This window comes from Dermacentor variabilis, chromosome 8, assembly GCF_050947875.1.
Source record: "Dermacentor variabilis isolate Ectoservices chromosome 8, ASM5094787v1, whole genome shotgun sequence".
NCBI classification, from domain to species: domain Eukaryota; kingdom Metazoa; phylum Arthropoda; class Arachnida; order Ixodida; family Ixodidae; genus Dermacentor; species Dermacentor variabilis.
In genome coordinates, this window is record NC_134575.1 from 70,446,020 (window position 1) to 70,470,894 (window position 24,875).

The 24,875-nt window shown below is 45.3% G+C and overlaps 1 protein-coding gene across 1 annotated transcript in view; it reads left to right on the forward strand.

Moving 5' to 3' along the window:
- Positions 1–24,875, forward strand: part of LOC142591435 (uncharacterized) — a 246,894-nt gene that overhangs the window by 38,990 nt on the left and 183,029 nt on the right. The window lies entirely within an intron of this gene.

Below are 24,875 nucleotides of genomic sequence, written 5' to 3' on the forward strand. Positions count from 1 at the left end.
GGCTGCGTTATCAAGGGGCTTTCGGTATTAATGTGATCAGTTAGTCTTGAAAGACGGATAGTTAGTCTGACGTAGATACGAGAACAAGGAATAGCTGCGAACCCGCCAAACTGTTGTTGGTTCCTTGCGTACCTTTATCATGGTTATGCGCTCTCTCTTCGGGTTTGCGAAAGACAATGCAGTTGCTTCTAATCAGCTGTTTTTAGGGCACTGCTTTGGGATGCGGTTTGCAGCACGGACACGTGGTATTTTTTTTTTCAAATTTCACGGGGTTCATTTATCGTCGACACAAATTAGTACCCCAATAGTACGTCGCTGAAAACACCGCAGTTAGAAGTCATATCGGGGTGCCTACAAATTCATCATTGACACTTTGAAAAATAGGACAGCATTTCTGGATTTGGATAACTAATTGCAATTACCCAATTAAAACTCAGTAAAAAAATAATTAGTGGCGGCTACTCCACTGGCTAAGTGAGTCAAAGAGAATTATCCACATATTCAGGTTATCGGTGTAGCATCAGATTTTGCTTTTTCAATCTTAGCATCTAGGCTAGCAGCTTTTGAAAGATTTTATTGACCTTCACTGGAATGATGAACTGGGTTTCCTTCGAATAACGCAACTGCTATTTTTTGAAGTTTGGTGCATGGTAGTTGGGGAACACTATTATTAACTCAGTAACCGAAATGATGTCATGCTGAATTCTCCCGAAATCAGAATCAACAGCAGTTATGCGCAGCAGGGTTTATACTCGGACTCACAGAAAATACAGAGAGAGAGAAAGAAGCCGCAGTTTTGCCGGAAAGGTGAAGCAGTATTAGTGATAGCCAAGTTGCCCTTCAGCGTAAACCCTGACGTACGCGGACGCGGCGCAATGGCACCAGCCACAAATCTACCTGCCTTTAATACTGCGACCTATGATAGTCCTTTCTTTGCGCATTGCTTGGCATCGTCCCGTCGTCGCCACAAATTCTTGGCGTACACTAGATATCCGGCCGATCCGTTTTGCATGTGGCGGCCCTGGCCACATTGCGTTAAGTAGGAGATGGGTATTCCTCCGAACTCTTCAGTTATTCTGCCGTATCCTGCAGCAACCTTTCCGACTAAGTCGTAATGTCCAAGCCGTCGAAGCTTTTTTTCTAACTCGGAATGCCCTTCTTTGGCCCCACGCCACCCTCACTGTTCCCACCAGCTCCAGCTTCCCTCTTCACCATAAATCCCCTTGTTTTCCCATCAAGGTACTTGGATGCGTGCAGCCGATTAAACGTGCGGAATGAGTCGTCTACAGGCCACCTCGATGCGCTGAGTGCTTTAAACTTTTCTGACTCCTCCGCTAACGAACTGTTCAGTTCATCTGTCGCCGACGGACTCTCTCCTCTTCATCGTTCCGAATTTCTCAATCTGATGTGCCAGTTCCACAATTCTTTCGAAGTTTCCCGCTCTGCACTTGGGCGCACTTCAACTGTTCGTCACCACATAGACAGTGACTCGAATTAACTGCTGCGTGAAGGAGCCTATCGTGTTTCTGCCGTAGAACTCTGAATTATTACTGAGCCGGTTGATGACATGCTACGATGTGGCATAATCTGACTGTCGCCTAGTTCATGGGCCTCTGCAGTGGTTCTTGTAAAGAAAAGCATGTTTACATCTGCTTCTGCTGGATTACCGGCGCCATAGTAGGATCACTGGAAAAGACGTGTATCCTTGGCCGCGGATCAGTGGTGCCCTTGATTGCTTACAAAGCACCGAGTGCTTTGCATCTTTACATCTGTCCTCGTCGTATTGGCAGGTACAGGCGCCCAAATCTTTAACTGGCGCGCGCGAGCAGCGACTTTTCCGTGCGTCACCGCCGTATGACGGGGCGCGGCTGCAAAGAGTCTGAGGCTAAGTGCATACGGACAAAGCGCGCTCAGCTGGGCCCATCGTCTGCTAAGCTGTTTCCAGCCTCGCCCCGTCATACGGCGCTGACGCACGGAAAAGTCGCCGCTCGCGCACGCCAGTTAAAGATTTGGGCGCCTGTACGTGTGAAAGATCTCGATCACCCCAAGACCGCCTTGGGAACACCTGACGGGTTATACGAATTCAATGCCACTCCATTTGGGATTTGTAACAGACTCGGTGCTGCGTGGCTTAAAGCGGGGCATTTGCCTATGCTATCTGAACAATATTTACGTCTTTGCTCCTGATTTCGCAACACGCCTTAAGCACCTGAAACACGTCCTGGTATGCCTAAAGGATGCTCGATTCCAACTCAACCGCAAAAAGTGCCGTTTCGCTATGCGGCAGCTGGCAATTCTCAACCACGTTGTGTCCAAGGACGGTATACTCCTTGACCCAGCTAAACTCCCTGCAGTCGCCGGCTTTCCCAAACCGATGAAAATGAGACTAAGGTAGCTTCGTGTGGCTCTCGCCTCTTTTTCGCAGGCTTGTTCTTAATGTGGCATCTATCTTGTCACCTCTGACACAGCTCTTTAGCAGTGCAAGCGATATATCCTAGTGGTCTTCTGAGTGAGAGCACGCGTTCTCCATTCGCAGCCTAACTTGTCCCCTATATTGCGCCATTACGGCCCCACAGCTGCAACTGAAGCGCTGGCAGACGCAAGTGGTGTCGGTCTTGGCGCAATACTTGCACTACGGAACCCTGGCGACGACGAATATCTCGTCGCATATGCCGGTCGTATCCTCATAAAACCACAATTAAAGTAACGTGCCACCAAAAAACAAAGCTTGGCCGTAGTTTGGCTGCTCAGCAAGTATCGTCCATATTTATATGACCGTTACTTCGACGTTCTCACAAAGCACCATTAACTGTCTTGGTTGTCTTCATCGAAGAGCCCATCAGGCCGCATTGCGCATTGGGGTTTTCGCATTCAGCACTACAACATCCGCGTTGTACACCGTTCCGCAGGCAGATCATAACGCACTCTGCCGGTCACCTCTCCCTGCAGAGTCTGCGGCTCTCTAAATCGTCCAATACCCGCTGCGTTCTCTAGACATATCCGCCGTGTCCTCAGCGTAGCGCAACTATCTACGAATCGCTCCACTCTTTGGGGTCGTCTCTGAAGGACTCACACTTCCTATACCTGAGACGTGGCTTCGTCAAGCTTCGCACATCGTAATTCGTGATGGCCTCCTGTGCTGGCGCAACTACTCGCCAGATGGCCGAAAGGGGTTCCTAGTCATACCACGAACAATGCGCTCTAAAATCTGCGCAGCTTGAATGAATGAATGAATGAATTTATTTCTCCTGTGTACAACTGAAAGGAAGCAGAAGTTAAAGGCCATGTGGCCTGACGAAGGCTTCTGCTCCCACAGCAATTCGGCACGCAGGCCGTACGCAGCAACATTTATCATACATACATACATACTGAAATCAACTGGATAGTCGCGAGACAATAGTATTTTCGTGAAACAAAACATGTATACAAGAAATATGAGAAACCAACAGAATAATCTAAGTACGATGAATTTTGTTTGAGACCAACCACAACCAGAAAACAAAAGAAAAAAAAGACTGACAATTGATAGTGTGGTTCTAATCAGACGAACTCAATATTGTTCAGGATGAGAAAATTTTTGAATGATTTATTCGAAAATTGTATAATTTCATCTTCAAGATCACGTAGGCGATTTAGTAGTGAAGGTACCTGGTAGCTTTTTGCTCACACCCGCAATGTGCTCATGCCGATGACTTCAAGAGTTACGGACGCCTTCAGCATCGATATTAGTGGTGTGGTATGGACACCTTGATTAGCCAGTTTAGTTATAGCTGCCCTGAATCTGAGCGTCAAAAAACATCGCTCATCATACAACCGGTTCTTTACACCTGCTTTCGTGCCCTGTCCGTCCGTTCGATTGTGTGAGCAGTGATCTGTATGGACACCTGCCATTCCCTACTGCCGGCAACCAGTCGGTTGTTGTCACCGTCGATGGTGCGCCAACACTACCACTCTGCCCACCGCCACAGCACAGGACGTCGCATCCTTCCTTCTTAACAAATTCATACTTCGTCATGGACCTCCACGAGAACTCCTAAGTGACCGAGGCCATGTCTTCCTTTTTGACGCGGTTGAAGTGCTGCTTCATCAGTGCCCTATTGCCCATCGCACCAGCACGGTCCAGCATCCTCAGACAAACGGCCTCACTGAACGGTTTAATCGGTCTTCAGGAGACATGCTTGCGACCCATTTTGCGTCCATTCAGGCAAACTGGAACCTGGTTCTTCCCTTTGCTACTTAAGCCTACAACACTGCTACCAAAGTAAAAGCCGGTTTTTCTCCATTCCTCCTATCGTAAGGTCGCCAACCGGGCCATAGCATAGACACCTTACTGCCCTACAAACCTGATGTCTGCGAGTATGCGCACATTTCCGAAGCTGCCCGATATGCCGAAGAATGTTGTCAATTGGCCAGGCGTTTACTCACCAGCAGCACCAACAAAAGATCCGTGACTGCCTACATTCCTTCCCGGAACACTCATATGCTTGTACGTACTACTCCAGGCTCGTGGTATGTCTTCCAAAGTGCTCCCTAAGTATGGCGGGTCCTGCCCGTGTTCAAACCCACATCTCGGGTTAACTACGTCATCGACCATCTTACGCCGCCTGCCAATCTCTGCCACCACGAACGAGATAGCGTTCAGGTAGACCACCTCAAGTCCTAATTTGACCCTTTCGTGCCCGCTTCTTATATCGCCAGTATGGCTCATGCTTATTACGCGGGAGAAACTGTAATGAAGAAGAGGAGGACAGCCGACAAATCTAACAAGGACAATCTAACTGAGGAGGACAAATCTAACAAGGTTAAATCACTGTATTTCCACTTTCGCATCGGTGTACATGAATGAACAATTTTTTGTGTCTGCAGTGTTAGCACAAGAAGTGATGAGCGCCGATGTGACGCGTTATAAACATACGTATATCTGCTGTCGCCGAAGGCTACATGCACTACGGTACGCACCTCTGACAAAGACGTCTGGCTAGACGGACGCGTCGATTGAACCGCATCATTAAACTAAGAAAATGTTGGATATCCCTTGCCCGAAAAACATGAAACGGCTACCAAAATCAGCAGTAAGAGCCCGTTTAGCCTCCCATGTTGGTGGTTCATTAAGGATTTTTTTTAAGTTAAAATACCAGTCACAAACGAAAATCGGCGTTGTGGCACTTCCAAGCACACTTTTGAATACAGACAACACATGTTTTACTTGCGGGGCGATAGCGCATCAACGATGTCTGTGCGAGATCCATCTAGAGCGGTGTAACAAAACTGCGTCTGTATCTTGACATGGCAAACTACCCACTCCTTGTCATCTGCTAGCCTGGTGTAGGGTGACTTCCGAACGCCGAAGCAAGCGGACGTGTAACCACGTGCTCCGTTGTCGGTGGTCGTTGCTGGCCTCGAGGACAGGCTTTTTGCTGATTCGCGGGAAAAACACCCGGTTATCCTGCCAAGCCTGCCAACAGGAAGAATTGCTCTGAATACTATCTTTATGCGCGCTGACCCGACAAACAAGCCTTACCGCGTAGACGATTTTCAAGATGCGCTTGCTCGTTTTGGTATGCTCCCCGGTGGGCCAGCTTTGAGGGCATACCAGGTGACCCACCTGTGGGCTGTCACAATGAAGAGTCCCGACTCAACGAAGAAACTTTTGGCAGCTGATGAGGTTAAACTGAAGAACCGCCTTTGTGTCCTCATCGACCCACACAACTAGGAGCTGCGGCTTCTATCCTGCCGAGCATGGAAGAATGCGCCAGAAAGACGGTGCATGAAGACGACGATCGCAGTAACGCTCGTGTTGTTGTTCTACCATACAGCCTGCAGCCGACTCATTCTGTATACATTTTGTAAATACAACTTCCTATCCCTTTTGGCTACTCTCATCCCCATGGCAATATATTGAACGAAAAAATGTTTGGCCACCTGAGCGCCATTTCAATTTATGAAATGATGGGAAACCAGGTGCAACAAACATATTTCGGCCAAAAATCTACCGTTTGGCGCGTTATTTCAAAATTTAGCGTTTTGCGTTGTCTGAACGTTGTTCTTTCATTATAAAGCAGCTTCACAATATAACTTCATGTTTATTACTCCTTAGCATTGAGCTGAAAATGCGCAAATTGGGGTGTTGTTGCCAAATTTTTCGCAGTAAACAGCTAAGGATGGAAGTATTGAATTATTTTTACAGCATTATGCTTCAAACGTGCTATCTTCTGAAATTTCATTTTCGCCTATGTGCTGCTCCAGTGCTCCAATATAGAATGCTAAATTCGGCAAAAACGTCATTTTAGATTGCACATTAGTAACACTCTAAAGTGGTCCATGAAAAGATAAGCATAAAAGCCAATATCATTGACAAGAACAACAACTTCCGCCACGGAAATTTTAATCAAAGTAATTTGCGTTTTGATCGAGAAAACCATTTTGAACTTGAGTCCCACCATTGCATTACATTGGTTCACGCTTCCACTTCACCTGATAACATGTTGGCGGGCAATACGAACCAGGATGGGGCACATGGTGGTCTGTGTGATGAGAAATAAAAGCCACTTCCTTGCGCACTTCCATGCTACTGGAAGTATGCATATGCGGCCGCCTATGTGTCAAGTGGTAGAGCGGGCAACAAATCACTTTTTTTCTTAGACTACTTTTATAAAAGTGTCTGTCTGCTGTCACTGGTTTTACGACGATTGAACGTGTGTCGTTAACGTTGTACGACCAGTTCACGTTCACGAAAGTGATTTGTGGCCCGCTCTACCGCTTAACGCGTAGGCGGCCGCACATGTATGCTTCCAGTAGCACAGAAGTGCGCAATGTCGATCCACGTTAACAAAGCCTACCTTCAAGATTCAAATTCTTACGAACTCCTAGTGATCTCGGCTTTTATTCCTCACCACACAGGCTACCATGTGAACCACGCCGGTTTGTATTTCCATCCACATGCTATCAAGTGAAGAAGCGCGAACCAAATTAATGCAATTATGGGACAGAAATTCAAATATTTTTCTTCCCCATGAAAACGTAAATTATGATGAAGAAATTGCAGTCACTGAACAAGTCAAGGTGAAAATAACACAGAAACGTTTCGGGAACCGTACGGGCTCCTGGGTCACACTAAAAGCGGGCAAGAGCCGCAAGTCGTTTTTATGCTAAAGTGTGACGTAGAGAATGGGTGCACTTTGCAGGCAGATTTCCATCAGTACTGTTTATACTGTTGTCCGTAGTTTGAATAAATAAAGATTCTAACAAGAGTGGCGTCATAGGATTCTTTTCTTTAGCTATTCTAGCAGCTTTTTCCAATCGACGCGGTGACTGCGATTATCGGCGTATTCGGCAAGGGCATTCGAGGCTCTTTTCTTGTTGGAGACGTCCCTTTGGTGCTATTTTAATTAGCTGCAGTCTGCACATGGTACCTTGTAGATGACGCCGGGGTAATTCTTGCTTTCAAGCCGATTATTTACGTCATCAAGCTGATTTCTCAGCTTGTTGGATGGCATGTGTGCTATTCGCCGCGAAACCGGCAAATTCACGAGAAGATTAAAAGAGCATCAAAGGGAAGTCTCCAAAAAGAAAAAAAGCCTCGAACGCCCTTGCCGAACACGCCGATAATCGCAGTCACCGCATCGATTGGGAAAACGCTGCTACTATAGCAACGGAAAAGAATCCGATGACACTACTCTTGTTAGAACCTTTATTTATTCAAACTACGGACAACAGTATCAACAGGACTGATGGAAATCTGCCTGTAAACTACACCCGTTCTCTACGTCACAGTTGTGGTATAAAAAAACGACTTGCGGTTCTTGCCCGCTTTCAGTGTGATCAAGGTATACAACGAGTCCCGAAACGTCTCTGTTTTATTTTAACCTTGATTGATCAGTGACCACAATTTCTTCATCATCATATTACCTGACGACACGAACTTTCGTCGAACTGTTGACTGGAAAACGTAAATTACTTTCAGTAATATTTTCGTAGCGAAAGTTGTTATTCTTTTCAATGGAATCTCATTTTCCGCTTACTTCTTCATGGGCCACCTTAATCTGGCACTAACGCCTCAACACAGGCGCAAATAACGTTTTTTCCTATCTCAGGGTTTTGTTTTGGAGCCCGTGAGCAGAACATAGGCGAAAGTAAAGTTTTAGAAGATAGTATGTTACGGGATACTTCTATAAAAGTAATTCAACGTTTTCTCTCCTGACCGTTTTTTGTGAAAAATTTCATAAAAAGGTAAGAATTTGCACATTTTCACATCGGTGCCAATGAGTAAAAAACAAAGGTATTTGAAGAAATGGCTTCATAGTGAAAGGGCAATGTTCAGCCAACGCACAATCCCAAATTTGAAATAATGCTGACAATGGTTCATTTCTGGCGAATTTATTTTTGCACGTCCTTTTCCATCCTTTCGTGGAATTTATATGGCGCTCACGTGGCCAAACAATGTTTTCCGTCCAAAATATTTTGGGCAAATATTGTGCAAGTAAGGCTTTATGTGGTATGGTATGATGAAGTTTATTCAGATCCTGGGGATCAACGTTTAATTTTACACAGGCGACCCTCATGTCGGGACAGTAAAGTTTACCCTAACGCCGTATTGTGGGCCTTCTGGATAGCCTGCACTTTATCTTAATGAACTGTACTTTGAAGGACTGGTCCCCACCAGTCTCCTTCCTTGTCACAGTCTGTGAAAGACACAGGACACTGCCAAAGTATATTATCCAGAGTAATGATGCCATTGCACTTCTCGCAATTGATTGGTGCCTGTCTTTCTGGATATAGCTGTTTAGTAAAGTTTGGACTCGGAGGAGTTCTTGTATATAACAATCTCAGAGTCACCGCTTGAGGTCTATTGAGCTCTATATACGTGTAATTTTTTAGAGTATTTTGTAGAGAAATAATTCTTCTCGAGCGCCACGGTTGGGACAGTTGGCGTGAAATGACCCAATTAGAAGTAATCACCAAACAGAAGTACATAGGAGCCATTGCGTGCCCACGCGCTGAGAGAATGCTATGCGCGAAACACAAATGAAGCAATCGCTCTCAGATGAGAACAAATACGCAACAAAGAACGAAGTTAAGCAGATAAGATATGGGAATGCACTAAACAGTGACTCTGATTTAATTCAACAGGCTTTTGTAGAGTGTTACCATGAACTACTGGGACGGAAACCAACGATGGATGAAGGATTTGACGGTGAATTCCTTCGACTTATGCCAAAGTTAGAGCAGGAAGCCACTCATTTATTTGAAGCGCCTATTACTTTGTGAGAGATAGAGAGAGCGATCGGTGCATTCGGAATGGCCAATACGCCGGAGTCAGATGGAATAGGAGCAGCTTTTTAACAACCTTCAAGGAAGATCTAGCAGTCGCTCTGCACCGCCTAATCGTGCAGGTATACGATGAAAAGCGTCTACCCCCATCTTTTAGGATAACGCATGTTGTCTTATGCCCGAAACAGAAGACCCTGTTAAACAGCTGACGGTAACATCGTATCGACCAACAGTCCGACTATCGTTAGTTAGACAATTTTCACGAAGTTTTGGTGAGAAAATTACAAAGAGAGATGAAACAAATCGTGAGACCGCATCAGACGTGCGGGAATAAAGGCAGACCAATTTTCACAAGCATTCATGCAGCCAGAAGTGCCTTATAGTGTTGCGACGCATGGGGAGAGAGTGCCCCTATGATGCTAGATTTGGAGAACGTCTTTCACCGGTTGGTACATGAAATTCTGTTCTATGCCATTTTAACACCTTCTAATGCTACCGAACAGACATTAACCTTGGCTCGGTAGCATTAGAAGGTGTTAAAATGGCATATGCAGACCATTGCACGAGTCGTGTCGTAAGTAAGCGTGTGACAACACCGTTTCATGTTCTGACAGCAGTGCGGCAAGGTTGCCCGCTATCTCTATTTGCAGTTCGCTATATATTTAGAACCCTTTTGTTTAAAGGTTGTTCAGAGTCAGCATGTCAGGGGATTTAGCCTAATGTCAAGAGAAATTAAAATCTTAGCGTAAGCAGACTACGTAGCTGTTTTATTTAGACAGCGGGAGGATGTCACTGAAATAGTTGACATTGTTAAAGGGACCCTGAAACGCTTTTGACGATTTTCTACAAACGTATTCAGTCGTTAGAGTAGGTCCTTCTGATCATTAATTGACACATCTAAGTGCTCCGCGTAAAGCGTGTAATTTATTATAAGGTTTTAAATATGCACATAGCTGCCGATCGCAGCACACTGCTCGGCGGAATTTTAAGCCGCCCCTACCCATATGACCGAAATCACCCATATGACGTCAGTGGGGCGAGCTATCCGATTGGCTGACAAGGGCGCGTGATCGATAATTTTTCCAATTTTATGATAAACAAATGATCTTCGTAATAGTTGGAATGTTAGTTAATTTGTTTTTATGTAAAGAAAGTAACATAAAGAGAATGCACAAGAATAATTTTTCAGTACACTTAAGCACTTCCGGCACACAGCGTGTGTCGTCTGCTTGTGTTACAACGTACTCCATTTTGAAGAGAGCTCCGCAGTCAGAGTCGGTCTCAGTTTTTTCCCGAGCACTATGATTCGACTTTGTTGCCTTGTGGACTGCAAACGTAGCGACTGGCAATATGCCAAGCTGCGACATCGTGTCCCTCTGCAAGGCAGCGTACGAGCGAACTGGCTGCTGCGCATCGGACTGCCGCTATCCGATCGGGGCCAGGATTTGCGCGTTTGTGGCCGTCACTTTACACCGGAAGATTACTAACGCAATAGCGTTTCCCGAGTCCGGTAGTAGGGAAAACGCAAGCGCAAGGGGACAGAGCCTTGCCGCTTGACTTTGCCGTAACGGGATGAGCCATGAGATGAGCAGAAGGGCAAATGCGAATGGTCTGCACAGTGCAGCCACCTGGTGGCACAGAGCTCAACCATACACAGTAGCAGCAACGAAGTGTATTCTTTGCTGCTGGTGTGTATTTATCGCAGGAGTTTATTCATGAACACGTTGTTTTTATAAATGTTTAAAATGTTTTGCACTTGGTTAGAGCAATATTAGCACTTTGTTTGGCTGGTTAAGCTCTGCACCAACAAGTGTATGGACCGTGCAGACCGATCAGGCCGCTCACGTACGTCTACGCTAAAGTTCCTTCATCAGCTTGAGTTTATGCCTACAGTCATTTGCCGAAATGTCCAGCCTGTCTGTGGTTACCGGAATACAAGACACGCTCGGCGCTACGACAGAATGCTCGCAACGCAAGCTGCTTCGATAGCTCTCGCTTGGGGTCGACGGCCAAGCGGCTAGCGGAGTGGTCTCGCGTGGGCGCGGGCGGGCTCCAAAACAAACGGAAGTGGACGATGTGACGTCTCATCGTGACGCTGAACCAGTGAAGGCGGAGCTTAGCCCCGCTCGCTCGGCGAACGAGTTGAGGAGGAAAAGCATGGCTAGGGAGGAGGGTAACTTCTAATCGCATGTAGCTCCATTAATACGTAACGCTTCACTTAAATTGTGGTGCGAATGTTATACTTAAGCTGTACCCTACGCGTCTACAAAATTTGTCCGAACCGCTTCAGGGGCCCTTTAACAAAGTTTGTTGAACGTCCAGAAGCGCCGTTAACAAAGGCAAACGCTTATGTTTTTTGGCACGTGGTCTGGGAAACCAAACCACCTTTGTTTGAAAACATACAGTGCACTGATGCGCCAGTAAAATACCTAGGCCTACCTCTGTATCAGTACAGAGATGCTACTGAGTGCTGGAATAGCGAAACTGCTTTAGAAAAAAATGTTTACCTTGGGCGGACGTGAACAATCAATGTTCTCTCGGCCAAAGATGTACGGTTTGTTTATTGCTGCGAAAAATTGGAACGTTCTTCAAATTTTGGGCATGAAGAAACTTAGTGTGCACAAGCTCCGCCGAGTTTTTAGAGCGCAGCTCTTTGGTGTCCGTTCCTGGGTTTCGCGTCGTCCTCGGCGTCGTCGTCGTCGTCGGCGTCGTCGTCGGCCTCGTAACCAGCTCCGCCCCCCTTTCATCCCCCCAGCGCTAGCAGCGACCGACTGATACCGCTGGATGCCGCTGACGCCGCTAGAGAGTCAAGATAACGTGACTGCATAGAACACCGTCGCCGCCATGCAGAAAGAGGAGGAAAGGGCCCCCCCCCCCTGTTCTTGTGTGGCGGATAGCTGGGGTTGACTCACTATCGCCGTCAGCGGCATCAGTCAGTCGCTGCTATCTCTTCCCTCCTCCCTTTATCGTGTTGTCCGCTTGCTGCGCGCGCTTCTGCCCCCATCGTTTGCCGCTGGGTGTACACGCCGCCCCCCTCCGCTTCCGCTTACTGCTGGTTGCTCTCGACGGCGGCGATGAGCCTCCGCTTCGGCGGCGCGAACTGCAGGGTCTTCTCGGCGGCGGCGATGAGCTTCTGCTTCAGCCTCGCTTACTGCTGGTTGCTCTCGACGGCGGCGATGAGCCTCCGCTTCGGCGGCGCGAACGGCAGGGTCTTCTCGGCGGCGGCGCTTAGCCTCTGCTTCCCCCACGGCTGTGACAACCTCGCGAGGCACTTGTATAGATCTCGTCTTTGAGAATCAAGCATTGGTGTACCAAGTCGAACATATATCAGTCTATTTCTCCGACCACAAAGCTTCCTTCATGACTGTCAAGAACTGTTAGTGCAGTCTTTGTTAAAGGAATACGTGTGAAAAATAAAAAAAATTATGTGATAGCGCATACATGTGTTGCTCGATTTCTTTGCCTCAATCTATCCAAAAGGTGAAACAGCTTATTTGCTGCGCTCAAATTTCGCATTAGGAAGTAACGTAATCGTCGGTAATTTTTTAGTCTTTGAGTAGGCATCTACTTGGCAGCGAACACGCCGGTCCAATTCGTTTAGCTTTGGGAGAGAGTGGGGTCTGGGAGTAGCCCATTTCTTTCTCTGATAAGTGGTGTCTAGGTTTCTTTTGTTACGCGATCAAAGTGATTCCGTTATGCGAACTGTAGTACAAGTAAGGGTAAGTGGAGTGCTACCTGATTTTGTTGTGTCGACTAATGTTGTAAGATGCACAAGTGTTCGCGGTTTCTTACGTGAGCTTCTTTCAGCTTTCGAGCTTTTGAAAGCTCATTTTTCTTTGGAGTACTTGTCTCTAGAGTGCAAAGAAGAAAACTGTGTAAATATATATGTGATGCGATGCTACCAGTGCCTTTGTACCGGTCCATATATGGCGCAGGAACAGGAAGTGGCATTCTGAAAAGATTTAAAAAGATGCCAATTCGTTCCTCAGAAAATGTGTTTTTCCAACTTCACAGAAATACGTTGCTAGTTAAGCCCTAGCTGGAGGAATAAGGCTTATTTGTTCCGCTGTCTGTTGACTGTATCTTGCACAAGAAGCCAGAGACCATTGACCGTATCTTCCTCGAATGCTGGGATGCTATCTTCCTATTGGACATCCTCGAAAAAAAACTTAAAAAAGGACCTCCCGTTGTGACACTGAGGCATCCGGTTTTTACCTGTCTCAAACTTTGGAAGCATACGCCTGGATTTGGTCACGTTACTGGGCCTGCACAGTCTATCGAAAGTGCGTATGGCAGTCCGCAATTCTGATAGAGATGCTTGCCCTGCGTGGAAGTACTTTGCTGAGACAATTTTATATGTTAGAGATGCACTCAAGAGTCAGTGATCCTCCAGAATGGATCAGTACGATGGATGAACTTGCCAACTTGAAGCATATTTAATGGGCGCTCCACTCAATGGCGGTGGCTGCCGTTTTAAACATTTCACGTACATTGTTCTCTCTTGTTTGTTCACCAAACCGGCAACAAATGAAGAAAAGGGCTATCGTGGCGTAGTCGGACAATACCGGGTTTGAGGTCTGTAGGTGAGACGATGAAATCCTTGTCAAAGCGTTTCTATATTTCCTTTCTTTCTTCTTTTTGTAATGCATTAAAACGTTGGCTGTTGCTTTCCGTATTCAAAACTTATATATACGGTGGCCAGACACCAGACGATTCACGCTCTGGAGCTGTTTTTCGCACCGATACCCAGCGCCTCCTAGAATACCGCGCCTGCTCAGCCCGCGTCACTGGGCCCATACTTTTTCATGGCACTGGACGCACGATACTGGGTTTTGCAATACGTATATGCATAAATCACTTTTGTTTTGCCCTGAGCATGAATGACTTGTGGAAGCAGTGTTGTACTGAACTTTGTTATTAAAACTTCTGCTATTTTACCATTGAAGCAACCGAATGTAGTTTGGTATATATGCGTAAACAGTTCTCGTATGTATGCCAGTATGAGGGACTGCCCAGAAACAGGTGAGTACCTTTGTGCTCTGTGACAATATCTTTTTGCAGCTTTCTCTGCATCGTGCGATCAGAATGCTCATTTTCCGTTCATTTTAGGAGTAGCCGATAAGACGTTTTCTGTCCTACATGACGGATAGATGTTTATTTTCTTTTACTTTGCTGGGCTGTCCCTTCACCCTAGAATGGATGCATGACTATATCTCAAAACAATGTATAGATTTCATTTTCTCCCACACAGGTTATTCCAACAACCCAAATGCGAAATTATTTGTTGCAGGAAAAGCCGCGTTTTAAAATTTTGCTTGTATTTAATTTATATGAGAAATATGGCCCTTGCATTCTCTATTACAAGCCTATTTTTGATTAAAAGACAAAAATATCAGTTGAATCACACTTGACCCGAACCTGAAGTCGTGTGCTTGAACACTTGAATCTGGGACTTTCTTATGTACTAATATTTACCACCTACTTTCCTGTATTCAAATATTTTTCAATAAAACCTTCAAACCTTCAAAAAGTAACCATCACTCAATAGAATGCAGAAAATTTATTATAGAATTCGAAAAAGTTGTCCCTTCGTCTTCCTTCCATACTGTAGAAAATCTGGTTTATTAAGTGTAATTTTAGGGAGAAAGAGACAGATAGAGAGGGTAAAGCGGACAGCAAACCAGCCGCAATCTTTGGTTCGCTATTCTTCATCTGATTAAGATTTTGTACGTTTAGGCGCAGCCTGAGCTGGCTTGCACAGTTTACAGCAGTGCGGCCATGGTGCGTCAGCTGCCGGTGGATTCTGTGGGTTTGGGCAAACTTCTGGTGTTTTCGGGCACCTGCATGAGAAAAATTGGAATTATGTCTAAGCACTGCCACTACAAAAAATAGTCACAGTAGATGTATGCAACTTAGCGGCATGCAAAACATCATATGCAAGTCTACCCCTGATTGAGCATTCTTCCATAATTGAAAAGCTACACTGAGATAAAAAACATGGTATACATTTGCTGCGAGCGTCGCCCCTATTCCAATGGGTTCCGCTCTTTTCCCCGTTGTATCTAAATTGTGCGCACGCATTGTACACGCCAGTTCTTGCGTGAAATCACGAAATCAAATCTATTGCTTACTGGTTTATAAGCTCTGCTGAAGTTTTAGTATTTTTGTGCTAATCAATGCTGACATTGTTCTACATATATGGTGCGAACGATTAAAACAAAAATAATATCTTTCACAGCGCATTCATTCTTGAAGCTACCTCTATAAATCACCGTGATGATCAGTTACGAGGTCCTGGCGCTTATTTACACGTAGAAAATTGTACGTGATCGTCAGGAAGGCTATCTTCTGATAGCATCTGTGAGGACGTCTGTAGGTGCACTGCAATGAAAGCAATATATAAGGGTTGGTTATATTCCGCACATTTCTCTATCATCTGATTGATAGTGTGAATATGGTCTATTGTTGAGTAGCCTTTACGGAATCCTGACTGGTCCTTTGATTGACGGAAGTCTAAGGTGTTCCTGATTCTATTTGCAATGACCTCAGTAAATACTTTGTAGGCAACGGACAGTAAGCTGATCGGTCTATGATTTTTCAAGTCTTTGGCGTCCCCTTTCTTATGGACTAGGGTTATGTTATGAGTCATGTTAAGCCATGAGGCATTGAGTATAAAGGGTGGCCAGTTTTTCTAGAACAATCGGCCGACCATGCTTTAACAAATTTGCTGTTACCTAATCCTCCCCAACTGCCTTCCCACTTTGCTCCAAAGGCTTTCTTTACTTCTTCTGGCGTTACTTGTGGGATTTCAAATTCCTCTAGACTATTCTCTCTTCAATTATCGACGTGGGTGCCACTGGTACTGTATAAATCTCTATAGAACCCCTCAGTCCCTTGAACGATCTCATCCATATTAGTAATGATATTGCCGGCTTTGTCACTTAACGCATACATCTGATTCTTGCCTTTTCCTGGTTTGTTCTTCACTGCTTTGAGGCTTCCTCCATTCCTGAGAGAATGCTCAATGAGCAAGCAGATTAAGGTGCTCGAACTCATCATGGAATCGAACGGCGAGAACGGAGAAATGGTCAGGCATTTGGAGGCTAAGATCACGAACACAATGAGGCTCATCAGAAGAATCACCAACAGACATCAGGGTAGGAGGGAGGCCCGCGTCGTCAGACTCATACACTCCTTCGTTATTAGCCACATTACCTATGTGGTCGCCTACCACAACTGGTACGCGGCCGAATATGCCAAACTGAACACCCTCCTTAGAAGAAAACACAAGATGGCATTCGGCATTCCAGACTGCACAAGCACGGGCTTGTGCTACAGCTGGGCGTCCACAACATGCTCGAAGAGTTAATTGAGGCGCACCAAATCTCGCAACTCGAGAGACTAGCGAAGACATGAACGAGCAGGAGCATCCTGGTCAAACTCGAGATAAGTTATCCGGAACAGCACGGCGCCAAGACATCCCTTCCAAGCGCGATCAGGGAAAAGCGGCAGGTGGCTAATCTACCCAAGAACATGAGCCCCGAATTCAATCAGGGTCGAAGAGAGAGTAGAGCGAAGGCTTTACTCCAAGCCTTCGTTAGGGACAAGGAAGCGCTGTTCGTCGACGCTGCAGAATACGAGGGTCGACGTGCCGCAGTGGCCATCCTCAATACCGACAAACAATTGGCGAGTTCTTGAAGTATACGTGGCCAAAATATCAAGGTAACGGAAGAGGTGGCGCTATCCCTAGCCATTGTTAACCCCAGTCTCAGATACGTGCTCAGTGACTCGCAGACGGCGGTCGGAAGCTAGGTGCAACGCAGAATTTCGCCGAAGCCTGGGGCTATATTCAAAGCCAATGCGTACTATGTCACCTACGAGGAGACGGAAGAACGACACATTATATGGCTTCCGGCTCACACGTCCCCTGACACCCCCGTACCCAACCTCTACGACGAGGTCCACAGCGTAGCGCGAGATCTCATATTCCGCGCCCGCGTAGAAGGATCCTCTCATGGGGTTGCAAATCAAACGGAGCCATGGACAGAGAGGGAAAGAATGACCAGGTACTCTAATATTACAAAATTTAATCAAAACTCCAGGCGTCTTTATCCACCCCCTAACCCCAAGCTCGACAGGGCCCAAACGGTAAACTGGAGGCAGTTACAAAGCGAGACCTTCCCCAACCCCGTCCATCTCAGGAGGATGTATCCGGACTTAGACGATAACTGCAAACTATGCGGCAGGGCTCACGCATCTCTTAGACACATTCTCTGGAAATGTTAAGTTATATGCAGAGAAAATGCAGTTTCCCCAGATGAAGCTGCGGCGCGATGGACGGCTGCGCTGCGCAGCTCAAAACATCAAAATCAACTATGGGCCATCCAGCAAGCCAGTGAGGTGGCGAGGAGACAGGATCTCCGGACCTCCTCGGTGGCTGCCTAGGCCCAGGCTGCGAATTTGCCGGATTGTCAATAAAGTTGTTACCACCACCCCCACCGAAGAATTGTACGGGCCAAAGAAAAGAATGTCCACCAACATGGTCGTCCAAATGATTCGATGAATAAATGTTGATTATATGGCTCTGTTGTTCCTATTTTACCTGGCTATTAGTACCAAGACGCCCTACTGCGTCTTGGTACTAGGTATTGTGCGCTACTGCTACCTTTGTCGTCTTGGAACGGAGGAAACACTCAGGTTCTTAAGAATTATCAGCGCCCACGTGTCTGTGTTGAAACTGTTTCGCTTCAGGGACTACAAATGCTGCTCGATGGCCTGCCACTGCTGGCGGGCCCTGCTCTAACCATGCATTTTGGCGAAACGGGGCTCGCAAGCTTCAGCCGTATTGTTGTCGTAGCTTTCGCGCACTGCAGCCCGGCGAGCTTCACGCGCGTCGGCAGTCTCATCGACCAGTCCAGCGTACGCAACCTCGGCCCGGCTGCGGTTCTTCCCTTCATCACCGATTGTTGTTTCCCACAAGGCAACATGTGTCGGTTAAGAGTCACACTCGTAACACGCTCTCTGTCACGAGCCGCGTCCACGCGCATGCGCGCTCAAATGCGTTTCTCCTACCCAGCTCTTCTTCGTCGTGATCACTACGATGCCTCGATCTGCTCCCTTCCTGCTTCAATCTGCGGCAGTGGGCGCGCATTAGGGCACTTTTCTAAAGGCAAAGCTGATGATTTATTTGCATTGCCTTGGAAATGCGGCGGCGACAAATAGTCACCTAGCATGCTTGAACTGATCAAACAATCTATGGATACTTATCAGTTTAGCACTTTGTGTAAACCTCATTAGTATTTTCTTTCTTTTTTAAAAGCTCTATATCCGCCTGTAACTAATACGGTCCTCGCAAACTGTTCCCTGCTTTTTTTTCCTGGCTTATGTCGACTATTGACCGATTATGACTTCCATCCACTTTCAGTCATAAGGCTTCTAGAAGGTAGATTTACCGATCGGCCTGCCTCGGTGAATAACTTGCCATTGCACCTGCATCCAATTAGTTTTCTCGGGATTTCCGCTGCAGCACACGCATGCCTCGTCTTGTTCTTAATATTTGCTCCCGTATGCTTTTGTCTTTGGCAGCCAGCTCGAGCCTCAGATATCAAGGCACTACCCTTTTTGTTATTGCACGTATACTACTTTCCAATTTCTTTCTTGTCGTTCCTTTCTAAATCTCCAGGGTCTTTTTTCTTTCTAACTTTTGCATCCAATTCACTGTCCCTGTTTTTCTCTCTATCTTTCTGGTGCCTCCTGGTTGTCTATATACATATTCAATAACACTGTACTTGGCAGCCAACGTTACTGACCTCTTCCTCCATTCCTTCTTGAGCTACATTCTTTTGAGCTACAGATATTTGTACAATTTGAGCCATCCTTCTATTTTCACTCAGGTACCTGGTTTTCCTTCAGAACTGATTTGCTCTGCGCTTCTCTGACCTGAAAAGAGCCCCAGCCCACACATACCTGCACTACCTCACTTGTGGTTTTACCATGGGCCACCAAAGCCAACTGGCCTACGACCTTCGGTCAACTTACAACCTGGGCTCTCCGAGCACTCTGGGCAATCCGCGCCTTTGGCAGAGGGTGTGGCTGTTAGATGGTACTTGGTGGCGGCAGGGCAGCGGGTGGCAAAAACCCATAGGATCACATAGCACACTGTTTCAGACTCATTACACACGGCATTGATTATATCCTTATTGCATTACTATTGCTATGGGTTCTCGGCATGACGCGATATCATTTCTTACTATTGTGGTGTTCTTAGGCCATTTACAAGACATCTAACCAACCGCCTTTTTTTCTAGAAAGGAGTAAACGATATCCACATTTCATATACGCAAAATTCGTTTGAACGAAGTTAAGTAAACGTTCTTCTCCCAATTTGCACGCATTACATATTCCTCATTCATTATTCAGATGCAGCTTCTGGATCTTACGCATGCCGAGGGGTTCGAATTTCACAGGTGGCATCAAAACGCGCTTGTGATATGTTTTAAGGTCCATATTTCCAAGAAACGGCAATATTGGTGTAGTTGAAAGGAATCGACGCTTTACGCCGGAACCAAGTTTCGCTGATAATTACTGACCTTTCTTGAATTCCTCTGATTGCGCGCAACATATCTGAATAATATATGATTTTACTATCCGTAACATTGTCGCAAGGCATACTTAGTAAGACATTAACAACGTGGAATTTAATAAACCCGTGTTGCGCTGTGTGATACCGACCGCAGGAATAACTTAAACACACTTGTTGTCCATTATTCAACTGGTACAGTCATCTAGATGATATTTAGGTTCAACGCTCATGTTGTATACCACGTGAAGTGAATCTTTAGTGAAGTGGTCGTTTCACTCTATTCGGCTGTGCACTTTCTAAAACGCGTTTTGGGGAACATGGATTACGCGCCGACACGGAAGATTAGAAAGGCGCTGAAATCTCCACTACGCGGACCATATTATCCAGGCGACCGTGAACTACACTGCCTCCACGATGAGGCCCGCGTTTCATCACGTCATATGCGAAGCCACTCCTGTACTACTATGTACTATATCCAGGACCAGCCAGCTATTCGGCCACAAGCGCTTCTTGCAGACGCACGAAGCCTCGTGAAAGAAGACACAAAATTAATCGCCCTATTATTGGAATTACGCGCTTCTTTCACTGGAGATAATGGATACTGCTTGTTGTTCCTGGCAGAAAGGCGGAGCAAGCGCCGGCCTGAACGAAGCTCCAGGGAGACTCGAACAAGTAGAGGACCAAAGGATAGAAAGCAACCTCCACCCCTTGCGAGACAGCTGTTCAGCCTCAACGGTTTATCTCGCAGGTCGCGTGCTAAAGACGATAACGCTGGCATGATGACGAATATATACAGGTGAAGGAGGTGAAGGGGTTAAATAATTCTCACAATATATATATATATATATATATATATATATATATATATATATATATGTATGTATGTATGTATGTATAAACGAAAACGGGGGTTTACCGGAGGGCCCGATTTTTAATAGTCATATCATGATCCAATATATATATATGAACTCTGTATGTGAGTGCGGTCCTGTGTGGGACCTATGCCTGAAAGCAACTGCAGCTGAATATACTGTCATCAAAGTCAGAAAGGGTTTGTCTGGAAGCTTAGGTTGGAAAACACCCTGCAGCGAATGCGTCTACAAAGCTACCAGCCTCTGCAATGACAAATAATTTCTTGTCCATTGTGTTGTTTTTCGTTGTTATTGTTGTTTTTGGTAGTCACCAAAAGTGATATTCTAAAGAGACGCAGATAATAGATTTGCATGAAAAAGCGCAGAATAATATCACCGTTAAGAGTTATACACAGATGTCGAATAACAAATTGTAGTTAATCTGCAACGTTGAGCCCTGCTATTTTCTTTCTTGCTTTTCTTTATATATATATATATATATATATATATATATATATATGCGTTCCACTATCATCAGCGTTCAACTGCGCAACGTTAAGGCTACAGAGCCACCTCGAACGATTATCGACACTTTTTTGGCACAAGCCAAGAAAATTCTATGTGCACGGTGCGATACATGCTCGGAAGTTATTATTTCCGTAGGTTAATGCATATTGTGCAGGTCTCACGAATACACGATTGTTGCTTCTGCGTGCGTATTCGTTCGTCTTCCTGGCAGAAGGGGACGCTGCCACGACAGAGATTGCATCAGAGGAGCCGGAGTCAGAGCCACGCTTTTCCTTTAGGCCGTGAAATGTGCATATGTATCAGCCTGCCCTGAATACACAGCGCAATTTGTAGTTGCAGTATGGCTTTAAGTGTTATTTTAGAGCATTGTTTCTTACCAGTTTATTCGTAGAGCAAGATATACGGCACCTACGTATGGTCTGGCTGCACATGTGCTGGCTACATAGGTGCCGCCTCTCTCGTTCTTTCTCTCAAACTCCACGCTCTCTGGATGACAAAGGCGTCTTTGAGCGACAGCTTATGACGAGGCGCGAAAGCGGAGTCATTCGAGCACTAACGCGTTCCGTGTAAGCGCGCATACATTTAGCGTGCCTGCTTGGGACGCTAGAAAGTGCACTAATTTTTACGCTTACGTATTTCGATAACCCATGGTCATGTTTTCCGCAGAGTACATAGCAACGGCAAAATAAAACTGCGTAATAACCCTTCCAGTTTCCTTCGCTTCTCAATGTCCTCAGTGCAATGGATGCTTGTGGATAACTCTGAAGCGACAAGCTCTCAAAATTTTTGCCTCATTCTTCTTACATGCCGGTTTTTTCGCATGAGTGGCAGGGATCGTTATTTCTTTTTTAAATCCACGCGGGCACCTGCCCACTCGTACGTAAAGAATGGCCGCTGTTGTCAAGCCGTTATGCTAATCCTTTCAGGATTTCCCATCACATATGTTTGTGATATGGTACGCATTTAAACCCATTCCTCCATAAGTGGCGCCATTTCCAAGTGGTCGCTGGTATTTTGTCTTTGTTCTTTTGCGTTGTTCTTGTAACAAACTCCGAACGAACTTATCCAAATGTAGACATTGTATTGCTTGGCGCATACGTGATATTGTATTTGTTGACTTTTGCAACATAATTTTACTGCTTTCGTTCTAGAGTCCCATCCTAAATTAATATGCACATATACATGTTTTAAAATATATAAGCGAGTTTGCTTGTAAAAACGTTCACGTCGCCTCCGCAATACTTGCATGTCCACCTAAATAACGCGCTTTTTTCATGTTTGAACGTTCATAGTGCGAAGAGGTACTATAAAGCGTCATTAGAAAAATTCACCTAAATAACGTATATTTACCCTCGGACTGTAATATCCTGTCCACTTGAGCTGCATTCAACCATGACACAGGGATATGGGAGGGCTTTGCTTTGTCCCGGCTTAATTGGATGTCCAAAAGCAGTGCAATCTCCTACTCCTAAAATGAAATAGAAAATGAGCGTTCTATCAGAACATTTAAGAAGAAACCATATACAAATACTATCACAGAGCATCGGAGTAATCATCCATAATTACACTATAGTGAATCACACCATTGCTTTCAGAAGAAAATTCTTCATGTACATATGAAAAAGTAAACTTGGTTCCTTCAACGTTAACATGCCAGCAATTTTGACAAGAACGCCGCGGCGAAGACAGCTAGCCCAGGTCCTTAGTGCATCATCATCATCATCATCATCATCATCATCATCATCATCAGCCTGGTTACGCCCACTGCAGGGCAAAGGCCTCTCCCATACTTCTCCAACACCTTAGTGCACATTACAAGAAATATGTTAGTTGAATTAATCTAAGTTAAAGTTCCTACACAGTAGCTGTCGTCAATTTGTTCTTCTACTGCATGGCAAATTCATGCACCAATGGTTTCATTAGTGTCGACATTTAAAAAGGGCAAAAAAAAGTATTTCTCGAAAGAAAGAGACGTTGTCTTAAGTTACAGCTTGTTTTGGCATGTTACCGTGTACCACGGCACAAAGACTATGACGAAATGTATGCAATCAAGGGTAAGGAGTTTGTGCAGACTTGTTATAAAGGATCAGAAAAAAATTTTTGTGAGCAAATTCGTAATCCTTTTGTTTTGTGATAGAATTAAATTTGAAAAAAATCTACACGTGTCTGCGCCTTCTGCCAGAAAGCGCAAAACATTTTAGACCTCTTAAAGCCACCCTTTCCTGTGTCCTTTACCCTGTGTCAGTACACGTAGCATCAGCGAACGTGAAATCACTCGCTTAGTTTTTTTAGGTGTAATCAGAAAAGTGCCAAGGCACGACTGTGTAAGCAGCACCGCGTCTCTTCCTCTTCTCTCCACCAGCAAAAACATAAGGAAAAAGATGCATTTCATTTTAAGATCGCTGTCCGTGATTATAAGATGGTTTAATGAGTGATGAACACGTGAATATACAGCGGGCAATTATACACCTATGTGTCGGGACTCAGTGCAATGTGTGGTAGAACTTCATTTTGCCTTCTATCTTTTTTGATGTTCCCGTGTGTCCAGGACTGTATGCAAACTTCAGCTGCTCTCTTGAGCAAACTTGGTTCTTAATTTTGTTTTGACTTTTGACATTGTCTTATCTCACAATATCGTTATGTTCTTTCTGGTATGTAAAAGACAGTAGCCGTCACTATATAGGGTGACTAAATATCATGATTTTAATTTTGTTTCTACAAAAACCAGCAGCATTAAAACAAGCATCGATTTTTGCTGTTTCGAAAGAGATCTTTTCAGTAACCAACTGCGGCATGAGCAATCAACGTTGCGTCTTTTCATCCGTGGTGAACAGAAACATTTTGGATTCATCTTACAATTCTAGTTGAAAATGTTTTAAAAGTTTGTCTTAAAAATAATATCAAATCCCTACCTACTTGCCTTCGCCGTCGAAGCTATTCTCTAAGGCCACTCCAACTTACACAGACTGCTCAGCGCTTGCAGTTTACAAGTTTTATCAAGTGGGGAGAACACCAACATGCTAGCCAATATCCATAAGCTCTGAAAGTACTTAAACCCAATTTCCAGCCAACCTGAAGCTTGCACACAGGAGGTGCTCCGTTTAGTATCTGAATTTCCCTGACTTAAAACCATCAACATCACCACCACAGCATTGTAATTTGTGGCTCACCAATAGTTAGCAGTTCTTACATTTGAGTGAATAAGCGGCTATTCTGTTACAAAAGCTATGAGAGAAGACGAGCGTTGGAAGCGAGCATTGGGCAAAGATAAGCGATGCGCGTCTCCTGGACATTAGTTAAGGGTGTCAAATCTCCTGCTAGTCTACGAACGTGAGCGCTCCTGTCTATCTTCAGTTGCCGCGAGCAATGTGTTATGGTACTCCACTGTCAAGAGGATGACTCGCTCTTCGTAACGTACTACAATGAAGGATGTGAATATAGAATTCGTACTCCAGTAACCTCATTCAATTTCACAATTTCCTAAAGTGTACACGCTGTTGTTTTCTCTAAATTATTGTTTTCCTTTTTGTCCTCACTTCACAGAAAATTTGCTGCATTGTTTTTCATTCGTCGTGCTAGTATGCTTGGTCCAATATCTCGACTACATGTTAGCTGTACCCATGCCATGCATAAGTTCAGCGGCT